Source organism: Phalaenopsis equestris, unplaced genomic scaffold, assembly GCF_001263595.1.
Source record: "Phalaenopsis equestris unplaced genomic scaffold, ASM126359v1 Scaffold000513, whole genome shotgun sequence".
Taxonomy (NCBI): Eukaryota; Viridiplantae; Streptophyta; class Magnoliopsida; order Asparagales; family Orchidaceae; genus Phalaenopsis; species Phalaenopsis equestris.
In genome coordinates this window covers 965,956-983,059 of record NW_018164953.1, presented here as the reverse complement: position 1 = coordinate 983,059, position 17,104 = coordinate 965,956, and positions in this window count along the sequence as shown.

The window sequence follows — 17,104 nt, the reverse complement described above, 5'->3', positions numbered from 1 at the left end:
TATAAAGGCAAGTCCCTATAGTTAATTATATCTCAAATGACCGAAGTCACTTAAGAAAACTCTCGATTAAGATTAGTGGTTTTGTCTTCAAGATTTTAAAGTTTAGATTTTTAAAATTAGATATGGAAAATCAGGTGAGAAAGGACCAAATAGGAGCAGCTATTTAGGAGTCCAAATGAGAGAAGAGTAGGGGATGCCACGGATCTTGAGGAGCACTATCCTATTGTTTTTTTTGCAAATTTTAGAAGTGATATTATTTACTTTTTCAATCATGTAATTTATTTTAGAATTTATGACTTACATTCGCATTATATCCGACCGTGCAAATAATCTAGGATAATAGAATGATTTATGTTGTACCGAACGATAACCTCAGAATATTAAAAGAGTTAGAGTTTATATTGCACAACATGATCGTACAAAGGACTAAAAGATAGAGTGACAATTTATGTCGTGCTAGACGAACAACCTCTAAGTCCTATGAGTTATGTTGTTTAAAGTTAAGGAAAGTTATGTTGAGGTAGATTTCTTCATATCATGTCTTGATCGTCATCTGAAGTTTTTCTTCATCTGCTTGCATCCTTGTCATGTTGCCCAAAAAACTTGCTCCGAGCTTCTCACTGTGATGGTTTTGGATTTACGGTTTATTTGTTAGCATGTAATTAATGTTGGGTCTCGTGGCCTGATGTAGAGTTCCACCTAGCATATGTTATACTGTTATCTACCCTAGGGGTCTTTGCGAATACATTAAATTAAGCATGCTGTAAAAATGCAATAAAGGACAGTGCTGGAAAAAAAAAGTAGTTTCACGTACTTGTTGCTTCTGCCGCTGTTGAAAGGTTAGTATTATAATCATAACATCATAATGTATAGGACATTAAAAGAAACACGGGAAAAACATAAGCATGTCATATAAATTAGATGGCACATATAGAAGATCAGAGCGGGGTATAAGAATTTAAGTTATAGGGAAGCTGATAATCAGAACCAACAACCCTGATAATTCTGCTCGAATGACTATGCAGGAAAATTATTAGCAACATATGGTAAAAGGCTACCAACCAAGCAATCATAGGGGGGCAATCCTCAACCCGGTCTATGTGACCGACGCATGAATTTGTCCAAAGTGACACTTTCAAAAACGAGTTTTAATTTATCATACAAAATTATTTGAGTTTATATATTTTTTTGGCAAACAAAATATGTGTTTTATTTAAAAAGTATATTATGATATTATATGTGTATTTTTAAAATTGGACATTCATGAGTCAGTCACACCGATGGGCTAGGACCATCGACTACCCAAAAGAGCAAAGCGTAACTTTTTACTAAATGTTAGGGAGAAGTAATGCCAATCCTTGACTCTCAGGTCAGAATATGCAATAGTCCTCACATATCTAGATGCCTTTTTCATCATTGCTCTTACCACAAAGACAACTAACTTACACCTCCATATGTGGCCATTTTAAATATCACCAATTGTTGAAAGGATTTGAGTGTAATGTTCAAACTCATACCCTTATGCATTGGATTTTACTATAGGTTAAGTTGTAATGGGAAATTTCATTGATGTGAATTAATTAAGAGGGTATTGAATCATATCTTGGAATATCCTTATGTTTAAGGATGTTTTTCTTCAACAAATTAAACAAACCCAAAATGACATATAAAATATCCAAAATCTTGCAAGGGTGTCTAGAGAGTGCCTCTGAACAAATTTAGAATCTCTTGGATTATCTCAAGTTCATTTTGGTCTTACTATACTATTAAATTAATCATTTCATATTGAATTATTACATTATGTTGAGTATTTTATGTCTTAATTGACCCATGAGTAAGGGAAAATGATTGTTTTCAATGTTTAATGGAGAGTTGTGTGGATAGACTCCCTCAGGGATGTGCTTACCCCTCAATTGAGTTTGAGCCTGTAGTATTTTAAACTGTTTAAAGTTTGTTTATATTTTTTTCTTAACTACTCCTCAAGTGATATTAGATCAAACCTAATTCACCACTAAGTCTTAAAGGCCTAGGGGTAAACTTGTAATTTTAGAAAATTTTGTAAAAGTGCTTGATATTAATTGAAAAGATATGAATTTTGTTTCTTCATTAGTTGAGAGTTTAAATTAATGACATATGGACTTCCTAACTCAAACCACTCACTTTTGGATATTCCAAACTTCCATTTCTTCTAATTTATGATAATTCAAATAATTACAATTTTATCATTTTATAGAAAATGTCATGAATGAGTTACTACCCAACCACCCCCAAGGTTTCAATCATTTCATATAATTAATCATCATTATTTAATGTCCCTCCCCTCTGATTTATCTTAAAGATTAATTAAGTTAGGGTTAGTGTATAAAATTCCCAAAATGCCCCTTGGATTTCCACCCCATAACTCTCACATTTTAATTTAAATAATCATGAAAGTTCACTAATCAATTAATCATGGACCAATTAAGACATCAGAGGTGAAATTCTATTTTAGTGACATTATTTATTTTTTGTAAATAATTAAACCCCTAATTGTGAATTTCTAATGCTAATCAATTTGATTTTTCAAATCATGCTTTCTATCCTAAAAAAATATATATAGTATTTCACAAAGTCATTGGATCAATTAGAGAGATTTTTATGATTTTTTAAAATTTATTTTAATTTTTGTAATTTTAAAATGATTTTTGAAAAGAAAAATAAATATTAAATATTTTTTAAATTTTAAATAAGATTTTATTTTTCTTTGATCCCTTTGGTTTTAATGAACTTAAAAAATTTGGTTTTATATTTTTCTTATTTTTATTTTATTTTTATGAATATTTTAAATACACAGATACAAATTCGTTAGAAAATTTGAGCTTTTGGGGTTAGAGGTGTCCTCTGACTTTGGAAAAATCTGAGGATCTCCCTAATCACATCAAAAACAATTTCAAGTCAAAATGAGCAATATTTAATTTTTTAAGATTTAATTATGCTCTAGGGTTTTAAATCATCTTAAAATAACATATTAAATAAATGTTTTCAAAATTTATTCCATAATATTCTCCTCTGTTCATTGAGCATAGGGGTATTTTATTTTTTTTTATGATTTTTCTACACCAAGATATGATTTTTGGAAGTTAATTTTTTATAATTAATTAAATAAAAAAAATCACAATTTTTTAACTTAACCACGTCACTGCTAGCACAACCTCGGCAGCTCTAAAAGGCGGCGCCAATAATACCGTGGTATAACTCAAATAAAAATGGAATGACACTAATGCACATGAATAACACCACGCCAATTTTACAGGTCCAAGTGTTACTCCGCCATTTGCTACGCTTTCCACATCCTCGCCATGTCAGTCAACAATTTGTGCTCCACTCAGCGTCTGACTTGATCTCCACCGTTTGTTTAAGACATGCAAAAAGAACGACATCTAGTTGTCATCCCAAACTAGCCCTAGCCCAAGAACCGTTCAAATTCTAGACCTAAGATCTTTTTTGATACTCAACTAAATCAGATGGGGTTTCTTCCTACACCTTCATCTAAGTGAGGAGAACATATCTATATGGCTAAGTAAGCATAGAGTTTTTATCCTCTTCACAAAGGTCCAAAACCAAAGAAAAAAAAAGAGTTTTCGTGTTACTTCTTTGCCCAAGAGGTGAGGCCTTGATTTGGTGATTATAGAAGCTTTGCCTAAGTCCTAAGAGCCACCTTCACATGTTAATTTTCTCTATGAGTCCAAGTATGAGCTTGACCAAAAGGTGTCTCGAGTTTGGTCTAGGGCTAGGTTAGAGGCTTCGGGTAAGGTGGATTTTGATTGGGAAAGTAGTTTTGCAGTGTGGGGAAGATTTTAGGATAGTTAACTTGGAGTTTTCGTGTAGTTAATTTCTTAGGCCAAAAAAGCCCTTATTTTGTGTGGTGAAATTAGGCTTTTTTGGTGGGAGACAACGGTCAAGGATTGTTGGAATGAGCTTCTTGAGAATGTAGAAAGGCTTGGAAACAATTTGACAGAGGTTCTTCTTAGGTTTTGTGCACTTCTTTTTTTTGGCCATGAAAGGTGGCCATTTTATGGACTAACGAATGGTGGACAATTGGCCAGGATAATGGGTGGAAAAGGGTGTTGAGGTGGTGGTTCAGTGGAGACACTCTCCAACGGAGATGAGCTACATTGGATGGGCCTAATTTTGGGTTTTATCTATGGGTGGCTCGGGTTTCGGAGTTTTCAGGCGGCTAGGGTAGCTGGCTAGAGTGTGTGAGGTCAATTTCATGTCGAGGAAGTGCAAGGATGGAGGATTGTGAAGTTCATTGTGTTGTGTCAAGTGTCCTAGGGTTTTGGTTTAAAATGAAAGGGTTTGAGACCATCTGGTGTTTTACCCAAGCTAGATCAAAAAAAATGGGTTTGGGTGTTTTCCAAGTTACCGGCCACCTCGGGAAAGCTTATGGTTTAGTCTTATCATAGAGATTAGGGCCTCTTTTTGTGTTAAAGTAAGTCATGAGTGGGGCTAAGTGTTTTTATGTGGAGAAAATTCAGGATTTTATGTAATTCAGGAAGTGTTATTACGGTGTTATCCGTGGTGTATTGGGGTAGTATTGGAGTTGAACCATGATAATGGTGTTACTAATGATGTTATTTGACATGTTGTTGAGGTGTTATTGGCCTGAGAACCATTGGTGATGTTATTGGTGCTGAGGCTTGGCATTTCCTCAGTATTATTGGAAGGAATTAAAGATCTAGTGTCATTACAGATGTATTGGTGGGGTTTTTCCACAGAAACATGGTGTTATTGTGGTGGCAGCGGGGCAGCGATGTTATTGGAGGTAGTAGTGTGGTAGTGTAATTGCGAGGTTGTGGTGTGGTATTGCGAGGTTATGCTGCTGGTGTATTATTATGGTGGTACTGTGGTAATATTATGGTGTTATAGGGAGTTTGCGATGTGATACTACGGATTATGCGACAGTGGTGTAATGTCAGTAGTATTTCAAGTGTTATTTTGGTGGTAGGGTGGTGTTATTTCAAGAATTTATGGTGTTATCGGAGGAGGTGTTATTGAGGTGTACTGTCATGGTCATGGGATGGAGTTATTGGGTCTTTCCGTGGTATTGAAGTGGTGTTATTAGGTCTTGCTGTGGTATTGAAGTGGTGTTATTAAGTCTTGTTGTGGTATTAAGGTGGCGTTATTGGGGTTATGTCTAGCCAAATCAAACGCAAACTTAGCCTAAACCCATTTCCACTTCAATTCAACTTATAGACACATGACATAAGACAATTGATGATTTGGTGGATTTTTAGGGATTATCATGAGGGAAATTGGAGTATGAATTTGACATATTTGGATTTGTGTGGAATTTGATGTGAATTTGGTTATATTTTGAATGTCGGTTGGATTTTGTGAAGGGGTGTAAAGTTTAATTGAAGTGTATGTAAAGTGAAGTGCCCAAGCCACTCAAGGTCATAAAAATTGTCCATAAGGCCTCACGATCCTATGGGGGCATAATTTTGAGTCTTCACATGTTGTTCCTAGCCATCTCAAATAGGAATTGAGGGCTTGAGGCCGCTCATGTGAGACTTCACAAAAAGAGTCAAGAAGTGGTTTGAAGTTCTAAAAGGGGTGGGTCCCATCAATAGGCTTCTAGGATAGTCAATAGGAATGTCCCATGGCTAGATCCTAAGTCCTAAGAGGAAGGCTAAACCTCACAAAAAATGAGGTCAACAGAGCATTGTTGTTTGTTTTAAAAAATTATTTTGAAGTTATGTTAAATATTAAAGTTATTATATTATACCTGTAATTTCATTTCTCTTATATCTGCTTCAATGTGGAAAACATTTTCTGTAGAAAATTATGATCATTATTGGTTTTTTTTTAAATATATACACAAAAGATTACTTGAAGCCATGTAAATATGAAGCTGAGATGTTAGATAAGTTATTTCATTTCACTTGTCTCTTTTTCAATCAAGAAAAATAATTTCTAGAGAGAATTATGAGTATTGTTGGTTTTTTCTAAAATTTATACACGAGAAATTCCTTTAATTTGATGTAAGCATGAAGTTTAGATGCTAAACAAATTATTTCCTTTCACTTTTTTTTTGTTTAATGAGAAAAAGTAATTTATGGATAAATATATGAGTAATGTTGTTCATTTTGAAAAATTATTTTGAAGTTATATTAACTATTAAAGTTATGATGTTAGATGAGTAATTTCATTTCTCATGCATCTATTTCAATGTAGAAAAATATTTTTTTTGTAGAAAATTATGATCACTATTAATTGTTTGGAAAGATATATATGGGAGATTGCTTTGCGCCCATGTTAAAATGATGCTTAGATATTAATTAGATAAGTTATTTTACTTCACTTGTCTCACCTTCAATTGAGCAAATCATTTTCTGGAGACAATTATGAGCACTGTTGGTTTTTTAAAAAGTTTTACGTGAGAAATACTTTTGATCTGATGCAAACATATGAAGTTTTGATGCTATGCGAGTTATTCCCTTTTACTTTTCTCTTGTTCAATGAGGAAAAATTATTCATGGATAGATGAATAAACAGTGTTTGTTTTTTTGGAAAAATACACGTGAGACATTGCTTTTAGCCCATGTAAACATGAAGTTTAGATTTTAGATAAGTTATTTTATTTTTCTTCTTTGATCTAGAAAAGCATTTTTGATAGAGAATTATAAGCATTGTTGGTATTTTAGAAAAAAAAAATATACTTGTGATATTTCTTTGATCTGATGCAAACATGAAATTTAGATGCTAGATAAGTTATTTCCTTTCACTTTCCTCTTCTACAGTTATAAAAAGTTATTCATGGATAGATATATGAACATTGTTGTTTATTTAAAAAAAATGTTTTGAAGTTATATTAAATAATAAAGTTTTGATGTTAGATGAGTAACGTTTTAATTTCATTAGTTTCAATATGGAAAAAAGTATTTTCTCAATACACTTATGTGATGGAGCTTTGGTTCTTGCTATTTTGTGTGGTGGTTGTGGTTTTGTTAGTTTGTGCTTTGGTTCTTGTGATGAATTTTCTGTTGCGAGGCATTTTATATTTGAAAAGTTATTTAAAGCAATGATAGAAAATAACTATCAAAGGGCTCAACCGGTCACCAATTGTTAATTCTAAAATTAATAAATAATTTTTGCAATAGATATTGCCCACTCTTATATCACAAATGCAAGTGTTTGTCACAAATACCGCTTGGTCTTACATCACAATTTTTTTTGTTGTGTGCCAAAGATACTACGTTGTCTTGAAGCCTGAATGATAAAATTGATGATCTTGGATGAAGCCTTCTTTGATTAATAGTTCTCACTAAGCTCTGAGGGTGCATTTGGGCCGTAGTATTGGTTGTTTATAGGTATTAATTTGAATATTATGTTCTTTCTCGAGATTTTCTATTTTAAACTTTGGTTACACAATTAAACAAGAGAAAACTAAAAGGAAATAACTTATTTAACATCAAAACTTCATGTTTGCATCAAATCAATGGAATTTCATAGTATAATTTTCTTAAAAAAATTGATAGTTCTCATAGTTCTCTCCAAAAAATGTTTTCTCAGATTAAAGCAGTGATAGTGAAATGTAATTACCATAATGCACCTTATCTAACTTATCTAACAATTGAACTTTTAGTGTTTCATCAGATCAAAGCAAGCTTTTAGAAAAGCAGATAGAATAAAAAAGGAAAATATGGTTATCTCAAATAAACCAATTGTGCTCATAATTCTCTGCATAAATGTTGTTCCACATTGAATGAGATGTGAGTGAAACAAAATTACTTATCTAACATTCAAACTTTAATATTTAACATAGCTTTAAAAGAAATAAAAGTGCTCATATATCTATCCATAAATTACTTTTCCTCGTTGAATTGGAGGAAAGTTAAAAGAAAATGTTATGTTGAGCAAGTTTGGATGTTAAAAAAAAAGTTTTCATGTTTGATATGTATTGATACATGAATTATGAAATGTTGGTTTGGTTCTTACTATTTATTCAGTGGAGGTTTGGTGAGTTTTGGCACTTGAAATTGGTAGCTTTGTGCAATTAACCATTTGTAGTGATGGTTTTTTAGTTTGATTCCATGACTCTTTTTTTTAATGTTTTGCTGAGCGATAATGAAAAAAAAAACAAAGGGTTCAACTGATCACGAATTGTGATTTCAATAATTATCCCTACCTATTTGTCATAGATACTACTTGATATTAAATCCTAAATGACACAATTAGAGATCTTGGATTGAGCTTTCTTTGATAACTTGTTCTCACCGAACTCTACTTTGAAATCTTGTTTCTCATTGATTTTTTTTTTATCTTAAGGTAATTTTGTTTTAATTGCTAAATAAAATTGTTTTGACATTTTTTTTAACTCAATGGTACATCAGATGGGTAAAGAAAATGATGTGAGATATTTATCATTTGGGATGAGGAGACAAAGATAATATTCTGTGATTAATCCTTGAGGAAGGTAGAAATTGTCAATAGATTGACCACACATTTCAAAAAGAAAGGTTAGAAAAACATGACGAAAAACTTTTAAGAATGAACCAGAAGATCATATGACAAAACTCAACTAAAAAACAAGTGGGATTAACTTAAAAGGAATTATAAATTGTGGAATGACCTGAAGAGAAAAGCTACTGGATTAGGTTGGGTTCCTATTAAGAAAATAATGGGTGCACCAAAGGAGTGGTGAAAAGAAAAAAATCAAATAAGTAAAAGCTATTTTATTGCACTATAATTATTTTGGAATGTGGCCTCCATGAAATCAAATTTTATTAATTATAGGCCCTACCAAAAACAAAAAAAAAAGTAAAGCTTGTTGACATTGACCTGGTTCTAGAGTGGAAGCTTGGTACTATATTCCTCGGTGTTGTGGCTACATATATCAATGTATGGGCAACAAAACAGGACTTCTCCCAGAATTTGAAGAGGTTGAATGTGCTCACTCGAATGAGGTCCACGGGGTACAGCCAGAGAAGCGAGATCATAATGAGTCTAGTCAGTCCAAGTGTCTTGCATCCCTCAAACTAGAAGGGTGAAAATAAAATGAAGACTGAGGAGGCACATTTATCCAAGAAGATCTCACAACTGGTTACTAATTGCACCAATATCACATCAAATGCTTGCATAACTCTGCATGGATAACTGATTATGATAGATGTTGCAAAGTAGCTAAATTCTATTCTAAAGGTTTTTGAGGACATGCCCCTTTACTTATTTGTTGTAGAGTTTTTGGAGGACTAAAATAAGAGGAGGCTTTCTTCACCCTAGTGCCAAAACAGAGGATTCCTTACGTCTAATATTTTTTAAGGAATCACATTAGTTAGTTTTATTTTTTTACGACTTTTTCATACTTCTGGTTTCTAATAAATAACATTTTAATGATGAATTACGAATTATGTCATTTCTATATGGTATTTTAATATTTATGGATTGCAATATTTATTGTACTTTCATTATGAGTCATTTCATCATTTACCTGCCCTTCTACAAGAACTTGTTCTTTTTATTAAATTTTAACATGCATATATTAAATACATGGAAACATCAGATGAAGGGAAAATTATTGAAATAGTCGAGAGAGCAATGATTCTAACCACAACAGTTTGTCTCATTAATGAGTGCTACCAGAGAAATTTGTGTAAGACAACTTGTATGTCATCATCATTGGTGAACTACTTGAATATCATTTTTGCAAAATTTATAAGATATTTTAAATGTCAAAAAATATTTTTTGTGATTTTTTTGATGAATTACAGTCTAAATATGGTTTGCATGGATCATCACACTTCACACCCAGAGAAATTTTAACCATCTCACTATTTATTATGCCACATAATGAGTCAATTCATGCTTCTTTTGAGTGATTCCAACACTCCATAGAGATGACTACCAGATACTTCAACATTTGGGTTAACTCTTTGATAAAATTGTCAATCGACCCTGCTTTTGCACAAACACTGTGAGAAATCCGTAGTGATCTGAGATACATGTCATTCTTGAAGGTATCAATATCTCTACTTATTATGACATTAGAATATTACAACAAAAATAAATAATGATAGAATGAGTTTTTTAAATAGGATTGTATCAGATAAATTGATGACACGAATGTCGATGCACATGTTAACAATAACGATAAAATCACATGGAGTTGCTACACAAAATATTTTAGTAGTGTAATTTCAATGCCTTTTATGTTCGTGATGACTAGCTAGAAAGGGAGAGCTTATGATATCCACATATTCAATTTTTCAACCTGATGACATGAATTCAAATTTTCAATGCCTCCATCAGGTTAGTACATTTAAACCTTACATGAATCTTTTGATTTTAGGATATGCACTCATGATATTATTATTAAAATATTACCTTGTACATTTGAGATATCCATTACAGTAAGGTTTCTTAAAGCCTTTCCCCAATATGAGCTACCACCTTTTTAATTTTGAGTGCAACAACCAAGTGATTGAATAGAGGAATAAATTATTCAAAAAAAGACACTCGTCATTACAGAGTGTTATAGAGAGCATTCAATGTATGGAAGAATAAATATGTCATACTTCTAGATAAGATGACTTATTCTGAAAAAATAGTTCAAGATATTTGTTGTAACAACAACATTCCATAATTTTATACAGAGGCATCCATTTCAAGATGATATCGATTTTAGGGTTTTAGATGAATATCCAACATGCATGTCTTCGGAAGCATTCAAACATCTGACGGAGCATCATTACCCAATGAGGACTTTGTTATGAATGAGTACAACACATCTAAAGGACAAGGTGTTCAGGAGATGATCTAGTTAAAAGAAGTGATTACAAAAAAATTAGTGAATGCATCGACTGTATTTATGTAGTATTACCTACTTTCTTCTAGTTGATGATTTTTATTTATGTTGTTAGTGGATTTATAGATGTATAATTTCTACATTTTTAAAGCATTTTATATTAAAAATTTCTTGATGTGTCATTTCTACATTTTATTTTTATTATAACAATGTTTAATATGTTTAATGGTTATGTTGCATATTTATTCTTTTTTGTCAATTGAATCCATAATGTATTATAATCACAAGAAAAATAAGTTCAAGATCATCAGGTACTTTGAGAGTTCCATCTTGCACTATGGCATGTAGTGTGTTGAGTACCAATCAAGAAGAAAAGCTAGCTACGGGAGGAAATTTTACTATACTTGATCATCAAGACATGAAAATGAATGTCATTATATACTTGTTGATTATTTTGGCGTTCCTTGTTATTGTAGATATATACATGAAATGACTGCTCACTTTTTATATTTTAGAAAATCTTAGACTCATATCGTGTTTTTTATGTCACTCGACCTGTTTCTATTATTCTGCTGTAAGTATTTTAAAAACTATAGTTATTCATATATATTACATATATAAGGGAAAAAATAATCTTTCTCATCAGAAACATCTACAACATAACATATTATCCAAAAAAAACTTATGTTTTTCTAACTACAGCTTTCTGACAGTACCTTAGAAGCCACTTCTCCATGAAACAACTGTAAAAGCAACAGGCGCCTCCAAATGCACCCTAAATTTATCTTAGGATCTGACTTGTAGCAAGGAGAGTTGTCCAAAAATGGTAACCCAACAAGTGAAGATAAATAAAAATTATCTCAAAATTGTGGAAGTAATCAAAAGCTAAAAAGAAGCCAATAACCAAGTAACCAACTTAAAAGATAACTAAGCATTATAGGAGAAACCTAATGATAAGTTCAACTTTGGTGGATCGAGTGTAGAACATGCCAACCAAGAAAACATAACAATATTAGGAACTTCAAAAGAGATCCCAAGATAATATAAAATTTTATGAATAGGATAACAAATGGAGTCCCAATTAAAATATACTTTTTCATCATTGCTAAAAAAAATGATAACATTTGTATCCATCAATATCAACATAACCACCTTTCAGGAAAGAACCACCCAACAATGAAAACCGAGCAAATGCAACTAACAACCAAATGAATGGAAAAGAGCAACAACAAATCAAAATGAAAACACTATAAAAAATATGTGTCCAGCAACTGAGAATTTTTTGTTAAACATTTAAAATATAGATCAAGTGTAGTAACAACACAACCAAAAAAAGAATAACATAAAAAAAGAATGCAAGTGTAGTATCTTATCACTGAAAATGTATAATATTTGGAGAAACAAGTCCAAATAACTCCCACAGAACCAAAATAATAAGTGGAGAAGAAGCAAAATAAATCTAAATTATTATGTGCAGGTTCATTATAGCTCACCCAAGTAGGCATAAGAATTAAGTCTCAGTTTTTAATAATATAATAATAACCTCTAATAAAACAAAATGATAACATATATCATTTAAAAACTAGAAAGAATAAAGGTTGTTAATGATAAAAGGAGGATTTCCCTTGCGATTTGATTTTTTGCATTTTTTATGAATAGTAAAGTAGATTTTATCCTCGAGGATTTCATAGGAGAGGTCATAATATTTAAGAACCATTATAACTTTTTTCCAAACATTAGTAATGAGATGTAATATAAAAAACATAGAGGATAATTTTATGATGATATTGCAAGTAAAAGTTTTTTCATAAACCAAAAGTTGAGTTAAATTGCAGTCCACATGGAAGAATGTGTAATAAGGAATGCAAGATTTAAATAAATTAAGTGAAAAAAGGAACTTAATGAATTAGTGTTAATGAGTTTGATTTTGAAGACTACGTAAGGGACATTTAGTTGGTGGGATTTTTATTTTTAGGATCCACCATGGAACTCAAAAGAATTCTATCAAAATGATTGAATACAACATTCAAAGAATAATTTCTATCTTGAAAGATAGAGACATTACCTTAGAGTGGATTCATAAATCCGGATAAGAGAAATCTTTGAGATTTATGGATCTGTGGAACAACAATTCTTCCATTATTTTACTGGTGTAAGATAAGGTTTATTTTAATTAGGGGATCTTATTTCCTACAAGTGCAAGTCCTCGTAGTTAATTATATCATTAAAGCTATGAGCCTTAAATAAAACTCTTGATTAATGTGATGATTCAAATTATTAGAGATAAGACTTTCATAATTAGCATGCGAGTTGAAATTGGGAGAATTACATTAAAAAGGGAAGTGGGTCTTATAGTCTAATAAGGACATGTCAGAGGAAATGCCCAAGATATTAGAAAGATTTAATGAAAGGTCTGGCGTTGAGTTTGAATTGATTAGGTAAAGTTAAGGGATAATCAGGGATATCAGATTTGACTGACAAGAATAGTTGGAAACCCTAAGCTAAGGATAAAGTAATGTAAAAAAGGATTTTCTGATGAGAAGTGAAGTCCTAGACTTTGATGGCCATTAAAAGCGTTGCAAAGCGGGAAACCACTTCACGCAAGTATACATGTTCCAGTAATAAGTAGTTTAAAGGAATACTGTGTATCATTTCCATGATGAAGTGTGCTAAGAAATAGATTTGAAAACGTAAAAGCTATAGTTTACATATTATTATAACCTAGTTCACTGAGATTTAAAAAATAATAAAGAGAAATCCTAAATCTACCAGAGTATGCAAAAAACAAAACAGAAGAAAAAATAGATCAAATTACTTTAGTGTTTTTCCAAGATTGTTGAGGATCGTGCCATTGTGTCATTGTGATTTAAGTGTGTTAAACATGGATATTGTATTCTTCTTAAGCCTATGTCTAGGTCCAAAGAAGATTTGGAATTCAACAAAGATAGCTTTCACTTATATTTATGGCGTCCTGAATAAATTTCAAATCCCTGCTAATGGTTGCAAGATTCAGAATAAAATATTCTTATTTTACTTAGATTTCATGGTTAACCTAATCGTTCCACTATACTTCTGTCGAGGTCATAGATCACGATAGATTTTAACTCCCTAACTGCCCATCTTAGGATTTAAAAAAGACCCGAAGGTTAACCAACAACATTTATCAATAAAGAGCACAAAAAAACATATATGAGAAATCAAGAACAAAAATAAAAACAAGAAATCCACCACAAATCATAGAGGCACAAAAATTATTTAGCTGCTCATGGCTTGAGAGAAAAATAAAGGAAATTTCATAGAAACCAAACATGTAAAAAACATTTTTATTGAAATAAGAATAACTTACAAAACTTTGATATCCTCTCCTATAAAAGTAGCAAACAAATTCTCTAAAAAACCTCTATAAAAAAATAGAACAAGAAAACTAAGAGAAGAAGCATATCTCCCTCTAAGCCTATCCTTCTTATGACTTCTCTTCTCGAAAATCCTCCCAAAAGTCTTAAAAAATGTTATATTTATAGCTTGAGTTCAAATTCCTTCCAAAAATCATTAAAATCCCACACAAAAAAAAATTAATTGTTAAATATACACCAACGTGACCACGCCTGATCTGCGGCATAATTACGCCTAACCTTCCAAAGAGCGGGTCTCTTTTATAGATTGAGCGTGACCATGCCAAAAATCGGTGTGATCACACTGCACAAGTGGCTTGACCATGCAAGATTTAGGTGTGGCTACAATGGTCGGATTTTTCCCAAAAGTCCTTATTTTTCTTTGCTTCGCATGCTAGTCTTCTTGTAACCTGCAAAATGCCATTCCAACCTTCCAAAATCATAAAATCATGAATTTAAAGTAGGAATTGCTGAAATTGAAACATAAAAAGTGTAAAAATTTGATGCATGTCAATCCCCCCAAACTTTACCCATTACTTGCCCTCAAGTAATCCTTTTAATTTGTTCAGATTTTAAATGAAATAACGTAGTTTTATTTTATGCAATTCTTGGTCTTATTAATAAAGAGAAGTGAAAATTTTGTTAAGGTTCCATGATATCAAATTTCAAGTTAGGATTATGTGAACAATACAATTTTATACCAACCATGAATTATCTTCTATTTAAACATAATATTTCTTCTCATTTAAATCAGTAGGACTATGATTTCATTTTAATTCGCTAAAAATGATTTAACACATAATTCTTATTACAACTAAAGCTTCCCCTTAGCTTTTCAGGCATTTATAAATTCCCTAAGATTTTTGATAAAAATATTAGTAAATCATTTGACATAGGGAAGAGGCTAGAACATCAAAATGTTTGATCTGAAAGTACTTAACCTCAAGCCTCTTCTCAGGGCCTTGCATATACTCTTTGACTAGAAATTTATATCTCCCATTTTTTACTTTATATATAAGGCCTGCAATAATTACTATATTTGATTAAGCATTATACCAATTTTTCCTTCTCCTTTTTCTTTATATATTCTAGTTCTTCCATAATCATATGTTTACCCATCCCTTATTGTGGTTCTTAGTTCCTAAATAGACTCAATCAAGTTATGTTTTATCCCTTATTGAGATACGATGTTAGCGCTTAGCATTTTTAATGAGAAGTTTTGAATTTTCATAAATCCCGTCTCTCAACATCCAAAGATTTCTACGTTTACATGGAACAAAAATTTTTCAGGCATACAATTAATAATATTCACTTCCATCCTGACTTTAAGCAAATATCACATTCCCTCAACTTATTATTACATTCTAAAATTGATGGACCAAGATGCATGAAAGTATGTGGTAAATTTAAACTCAATAAGTTAAAAAATTACTTGTAGGTGGTTAACAAGGTGATGACTCTTCCACCAAACTTGTTCCACACCTATTGCATGACATCCTCGTACATTGCATAACTCTTCCAACAAACATGTACAAGTAAGATAGTTAAATAAAGTGGTAAATGTAATACAAAAAAAAATAAGTCATCAAAATCATTAGTACATCATGGAGTTTTATCATTACCTTCGATGGTTGAGTGAGAATCTGAAAAATGGATGAAGAGCGTGCTTGATTTGTAGATAGTAATGTTATGGATAAATTACTTACAGGGCACCCAAAATCGATGCATTTATGTTTGTGACAATCAATCCATTGTGAATTTGTTAAAAATGAAAAAAACATGGGATGTGGTTTTATCTTTACCTTTGATGTTTGAGTAAGAATTTGAAAAATGGGTGCTTGATTTTCTGATAGAAATATTTCGGGTACCAAATATGTTGTGAGGTGGTGGAGTGATGTGGATGCGGTGGTGTGTGGCGTGGAGTTGGTAGTGTGTGGTGTGGAGGTGGTATGTTTTTATTTAGGGTGGTGATGAAATTATTACATTGATATTTCTCTTTGAGTTGAGCTGAATATTATCTATGGAAAATATTTATGTTTATTAATTCTTTTCATGTTAGTAATACAATGGTTAAGACAAAAGGAGTTGGTTCATCTGCTATGTGTGATAAAAATACAAAAATAATATTTTGTGACCTTTATCTTAAGGGGTTTGAATTGAGAAATAGACCAACCTATTTCAACAAGGAAGGCTAACAAACTATTATTAAAAAGTTCAAGGAAAGTACAGGCAGGGAGTACGATAGGATACAATTAAAAAATAGAAGAGATAAACTTAATAAGGATTAAAAAATCTGGAAAAAATTGAAGCGAGGATACACGGGCTTGGGTTAAGATCCGATGAAGTGAACTGTTGATGCTTCGAAGAAATGGTGGGCAGAGAGACTGGAGGTGAGCATTTATGAAACATCTACTGGTTTTGTCAAGTTTTTAATTTCTTAAGATGCATTAACGTATCCTCTGACTTTATAGGTGGTGCCAGCTGTAAAAAAAATTAATTACATTGGCATTGATCTTGAGTTTGAGGAGAAATTATACCATACATTTGGTGATGTTATGACAATGGGCGATAATGCATGCGCCCCTAGTGTGGTAGAGTTTTGTGGTATTGCTGCAAACTGGGATGCTGAAAAATAGAAGATTTCAATGAAGACCCTAGCTCAAATCTCAATGAAATTGAGTCCACCAGCCGATCAGAGCGTCTTAAGGATGAGAAAAAGAAAAACTAGGGTGCAGCTTTCATTAGAATCCATATTTCATAGTTGGTGGCTTCATACACCAATGACCCTAGCCTGTCACAAGCAACATCCATTCAATGGGTTATTCAAATTCTAGAGGCAACTCAAAAAATTTATGAAGACATGTTGTATTTGCTCTTTATGAAGTTGCTTGAAGACTTGACCTGGAGAGTTTTTCAAGACGATGAC